Source organism: Culex quinquefasciatus, chromosome 2, assembly GCF_015732765.1.
Source record: "Culex quinquefasciatus strain JHB chromosome 2, VPISU_Cqui_1.0_pri_paternal, whole genome shotgun sequence".
Taxonomy (NCBI): domain Eukaryota; kingdom Metazoa; phylum Arthropoda; class Insecta; order Diptera; family Culicidae; genus Culex; species Culex quinquefasciatus.
The window spans coordinates 29,104,814-29,111,549 of NC_051862.1; positions in this window are offsets into that span (position 1 = coordinate 29,104,814).

The window sequence follows — 6,736 nt, forward strand, 5'->3', positions numbered from 1 at the left end:
CAAAAATAAAAAAAAATACAAAAATAAAAAAAATACAAAAATTATTAAAATATTTATTTTTTCATGTCTTTTGAACTTCGTGAGGAGTTATTTTATAAAAGACTGTTTTCACAAAAAGCTGAATTCTCGGATTCTTTTTTTTATTTACTTCACACAATATGATGTTTTCGAGCATTTGCTGTTATATCATCAGCTGTGTGCTATCTTGTGACATAGACCATTTTGGTCGAAAATGAGTTAATGATGACGTTTTGCTATACTTAGTAAACACTACAAGATGGTTTAACCTGATTTTGGAAACTCGCTTCCGTTTCCCGGATATCGCAATACATATATCGCAATAGACCAATTTATCATCAAAATGATTGTGCACACTTGTGACACGTCATAGAGGAGCTGGGGGTAAGACGGCCAGGCGGGGTAAGACGGCCACCCCACTGTTTTAATAAGTATACTAATGAATATTACTAAAATGTTCAGCAATACTGTTCCTCATGCTAAATAATGCATATGGAGTAACCTTTGCCAGAAATATTGTTTGAAATAGTATAAAAATAGCTCAAAATAAACAAATATTTTTTTAACATGAAACTGGATGTAATTTTCATGAATTACAACTTAGGCATTTTTGTTAAATAACAATATGTTTTTCTGTCTTCAAATATTTTTTACTGTTAAATTGAAGTGTTCCCTAGATTATGTCCCTCGAAAAAGTTCAAAAAATGCGATGAACTGTTTACAAAAAATGTTTAAAAAAATAATTTATTTGGGGGCTAGACGGCCACCTCCTCTGGGGGTAAGACGGCCACCCGTAATTTGTAGATTTTATTTGATATAGGTTATTTTTTTTGACGGTTTTTGACCATTAAGACATATTTGTAGATAAAGGAAAAGCATTTTCAATAAAACTATCAATTTTCAATCAAAATGCTGTTAACTACCGTTTCGACAACATTCTTTACTGTGATATAGCAAAACTCATTGAATAGTATGAAATCCTATCAAACTTTTCATAAAAATCGCTAATTTAATATTGTTTACATAATTTTGATTTACTTATTCTAATCGAAATACACAAACTAATTTTCTTTGTATCAAATTGTGTTTGTTTTGTAGTAAAAAATCATAGTTTTTCATAAAATTTGGTCGCAATAATATGAAATTCACTGAACCAAAATATGAAATTTTTTAAACAGCATTTTTCTTCACATTTGAAACCTGATTTTTTTCAACCAAAATAGTTATGATGTTCAGAGAAGTCTGTTGAACCAACCATGTAGGTGTTTGGGTGGATTTAGCAAAGTTATTAAGTTAATTTATAGCATTGGCCGTCTTACCCCGCGTATTTCATAAATATACGATTTCAATTATTTTTTTAAAATTGCTGAAAAGTATTGAAAATTGGTTTTTAGACCAACTAATTTATGTCATTTCTATAATGGACTAGTAGTAGAACAATATGTACGTAATTTGAGATCAAAATAATCTGTTGTGTAAATTTTATTACACTTCTCCCTTAGGGTGGCCGTCTTACCCCCATCTCCCCTACATGTTGTTGGAAAATGTGGAAAATTTTTGTTGTTTTTCACAAATTTATGTTTATACACATTTTCTAAAGGTAATGCAATCTTTTGTTTTTGAAAATATACTGATTAAGTTGGTTAAACTATTGATTTAAGTCTATTTTAGTTTGTATGGGAATTCTGTGCACACTTGTGACACGTAGTACAATTTTACTTTCGAAACACACTTGTGACACGTGCTTTTCAGATCTTTGTTTACATTATTTACTGTATCTTTTAACAGGTGTAACCAAATCAGTTGAAACTTCGAGCGTTTGTTAAGCGATAGTATACGAACCGATTGCTTCAAAAAGTTTGGCTCTATCATTCATAGTTTTGAAAAATATTTATCAATAAACTTTAAAAATCGATTTTCTCGAATAGTACTAACTGGTCGTTGTCACAAGATAGCACACCGCTGACGATATGACTGGCTTCCGAACCGAATTTTTTACAATTGTGATCATTTGAACCAAAAAGTGACATGAGAATATGTTTTTTTTAATGATTCGATTGTTCAAAGCTTTTTAAAGTTATTTATGCGACAAACAAGCTATTTTTGTCTTCTCATCATCAAAGTCTCATAAAATACGATTAAATCGCCTCCTTTTTTTCGCGCCAAATACCCCTCGAAAATCCGACAACTAAATTAATATTTACTTAACACATTGTTAGCAGTCCCATCAGCACGTCCAAACTCACGTCCTCAAAACATATGCAAATTAGCTGCGGCCAAATCCTTTCCAAATCGTTTGTTTTCGGTTTCAGTTTCATCTGCGCGCGTTCGAGTCCGCCCTCCTGCAGCAAATATTCGCTTCTGGTTGAGAGGAAAAACAAATATCTCTCAGCTTTATTTTCGCTTGCTTCAACGGATGTGATCAATACCAGAAGCCAGAGGATTAGCTTAATTTGATTTTTTTCTGTCGCTTGTTTTGTTTGTAATTTTTTTTGGTGAAACTTTAGGGGAAGTTGGGTTGAAATTCGGTTGGAAGAATTTCAAAAGAAAATTTTCAATTATATGTTTTTGTTTGGATTTTCTAAAACTAAATAAAATGTAAAATTAAATTTTAAAAGTTTAAATTTTTCCAAAATCCTCTAAATATTGACAAAAAATAGAACAGAAGCAACAGTCCCTCTGGTTGGCGGTTCCGATCCAGTAGTAATCAATCAGTAGCCGCGGCAATGCCAATGTTTGTGCCAAAAACGTGCCAAAGGTGGGCACAAAAAGGTGTGGTTTGAGCGAATCTACCGAACAATAAAAAAAAAAAACAAGAAGAAGGGACCTCTTTTCATGAATCGTCGAGGACAAGAAAGACGAAAAGCCCATTATTAATATATTGCTGTTTTGTGTGTTTTTCCTCCGGGTTTGTCCCTTTTTGAGTTGAAAATTTATTTTCGTGTTTGAGTATAATTGTGAAACGATTATAGGCTACTGATATATTTTCTTGGTTTCAAACTTTTTCCGAGGGTGCAAAAATGATGGACAGTTGAATGGTTCCCTTCTTTTGAATTGTCCCTCGGACAAAACCAACAGTTTATGAATTGGGGTCCGTTTTTCGAAGGAGAGTTTATTCGACACAATTTATTGGCGTGTAAAGATTGTGTTTCTGTAAGATATCGGAACGGCCCCGAAATTTGTCTTGCAAATCGCCGGAGGTCAAACGCTGAGGTCATGTGAAACCGATACTTCGTTTCACGCCCCAATTTTTGTGTCAGAAGGGTAAATCATTGGTGATTAATGGAAGTTGCAAGATTTTGTTAAAATCGGTTAAACATTTTTACACATTGTTCCTTCTTGAATAATTCTCCTTCTAAACTGACCATCTGATGGGCGCAAAAAAAAATCACTCAATATTGCTCTACACGAACGATTGCACAATCTTGGATTGGCTCATATCCGGTTTCCGGTAGCACCGTCGGTTCCGGTTGGTGTATCCGGATTGGGCGACGAGCAAAAGAAGGGGGAAAAGACTGTTCTGTGTAATAGCTTTATCGGCGGGTATCATCTCTGTGGTAATACTGATCAGATTGAACCATATCTGGTTGAAGTAATAGTGATGGAGTGGAATTATGTAATTAAGATTTTGAAAATAATATCAAAATTGTATATGTCGAATCTAAATGTCGTACCAAAATTTAGCAAAATCTATGGTGGGGTTTCTAGATAGACAATTTACAAATTTTTTTTTGGATAAAAAAAATTAAGAAATTTTCTGATCCTTTCGAAAAAAATATTTTAAAAATTTTGAAAACAAGACCAAATATTTAATATTACGCTCTTATGAAATTTTTAGAAATTTTTCAGAAAATTCACAAATATTTTTTTTTAAACATTCAATATAGCACCCCTAGTTAATGAGATGTTGGTACTAGAAAATAAAAGGCTGTTTGGACGAGACTTAAAAAACATCAATTTTCTTGTTTCTTTTTCTTTTATTTGCTGTATTTTAGCAACCAAACAGAGGAATGGATAATCATGGAATGTCCAATTAAAAAAAATCGATAAACTGGAATTTTTCAGTTGAAATCGACTATGTCTTGAAAACGGTGCAAACAATAGGTCTATTCCCGTACTTGCAGAATTGCAGAATTTCTGCAGCTTCTGCAGAATTCTGCAGCCAGCATAAGTCACTTTTTTGCAGCACGTTCCCGTACTTTTCAACTCGCTCTCTTCATCTCTCTCTTTTGCAGAAGTTCTGCAAGGAGAGAAGCGGCAAAAAATTTGCCTGGGTAGCGCGTTCCAGTACTTTTTCTGCAACATTGTACACAGTTGAGTGGATTTACTCAAACTGGGTATTATTTTTTTAAATTATTTCAAAATAAAAAAAAATATCAAGGGCTCAAAAATTGCTATACACGTAAATTAAGCAATCTGGAAATTAAGAAATCCATAATTAAAAATATTTAAACATTAGGGTAATTCTCTACCAACTCACACGAAATCGGGAAAAGTTGCCCCGACCCCTCTTCGATTTGCGTGAAACTTTGTCCTAAGGGGTAACTTTTGTCCCTGATCACGACACCGAGGTCCGTTTTTTGATATCTCGTGACGGAGGGGCGGTACGACCCCTTCCATTTTTGAACATGCGAAAAAAGAGGTGTTTTTCAATAATTTGCAGCCTGAAACGGTGATGAGATAGAAATTTGGTGTCAAAGGGACTTTTATGTAAAATTAGACGCCCGATTTGATGGCGTACTCAGAATTCCGAATAAACGTATTTTTCATCGAAAAAAACACTTAAAAAGTTTTAAAAATTCTCCCATTTTCCGTTACTCGACTGTAAAACTTTTTGGAATATGTCATTTTATGGGAAATTTAATGTACTTTTCGAATCTACATTGTCCCAGAAGGGTCATTTTTTCATTTAGAACAAAATTTTTCATTTTAAAATTTTGTGTTTTTTCTAACTTTGCAGGGTTATTTTTTAGAGTGTAACAATGTTCTACAAAGTTGTAGAGCAGACAATTACAAAAATTTTGATATATAAACATAAGGGGTTTGCTTATAAACATCACGAGTTATCGCGATTTTACGAAAAAAAAGTTTTGAAAAAGTTACTTTTTGCGTTTCTCTTTGTTTCGTCGTCCGTGTCTGTCGCGGGTGACGATGAACGGCCATGATCGATGACGACCAACTTTTTCAAAACTTTTTTTCGTAAAATCGCGATAACTCGTAATGTTTATTAGCAAACCCCTTATGTTTATATATCAAAATTTTTGTAATTGTCTGCTCTACATTTTTGTAGAACATTGTTACACTCTAAAAAATAACCCTGCAAAGTTAGAAAAAACACGAAATTTTAAAATGAAAAATTTTGTTCTAAATGAAAAATGTTCTATATCGAAAAGTACATTAAATTTCCCATAAAATGACATGTTCCAAATTTTTTTTCAGTCAAGTAACGGAAAATGGGAGAATTTTTAAAACTTTTTAAGTGTTTTTTTCGATGAAAAATACGTTTATTCGGAATTCTGAGTACGCCATCAAATCGGGGGTCTAATTTTACACAAAAGTCCCTTTGACACCAAATTTCTATCTCATCACCGTTTCAGACTGCAAATTATTAAAAAACACCTCTTTTTTCGCATGCTCAAAAATGGAAGGGGTCGTACCGCCCCTCCGTCACGAGATATCAAAAAACGGACCTCGGATTCGTGATCAGGGACAAAAGTTACCCCTTAGGACAAAGTTTCACGCAAATCGAAGAGGGGTCGGGGCAACTGCTGTGTGAGTTGGCGGAGAATTACCCATTAATATTTCCACATCAAGAAACTTTTAAAAAAGTATTAAATCAGATATTTGAGAAATTTAAAATGCAAGAAGAATTTAAAAATTTAAGAATTAAAAAATTTGAGAATTTAAAAATTAAAAAATTTAAGAATTTAAGAATTTAAGAATTTAAGAATTTAAGAATTTAAGAATTTAAGAATTTAAGGATTTAAGAATTTAAGAATTTAAGAATTTAAGAATTTAAGAATTTAAGAATTTAAGAATTTAAGAATTTAAGAATTTAAGAATTTAAGAATTTAAGAATTTAAGAATTTAAGAATTTAAGAATTTAAGAATTTAAGAATTTAAGAATTTAAGAATTTAAGAATTTAAGAATTTAAGAATTTAAGAATTTAAGAATTTAAGAATTTAAGAATTTAAGAATTTAAGAATTTAAGAATTTAAGAATTTAAGAATTTAAGAATTTAAGAATTTAAGAATTTAAGAATTTAAGAATTTAAGAATTTAAGAATTTAAGAATTTAAGAATTTAAGAATTTAAGAATTTAAGAATTTAAGAATTTAAGAATTTAAGAATTTAAGAATTTAAGAATTTAAGAATTTAAGAATTTAAGAATTTAAGAATTTAAGAATTTAAGAATTTAAGAATTTAAGAATTTAAGAATTTAAGAATTTAAGAATTTAAGAATTTAAGAATTTAAGAATTTAAGAATTTAAGAACTTAAGAATTTAAGAATTTAAGAATTTAAGAATTTAAGAATTTAAGAATTTAAGAATTTAAGAATTTAAGAATTTAAGAATTTAAGAATTTAAGAATTTAAGAATTTAAGAATTTAAGAATTTAAGAATTTAAGAATTTAAGAATTTAAGAATTTAAGAATTTAAGAATTTAAGAATTTAAGAATTTAAGAATTTAAGAATTTAAGAATTTAAGAATTTAAGAA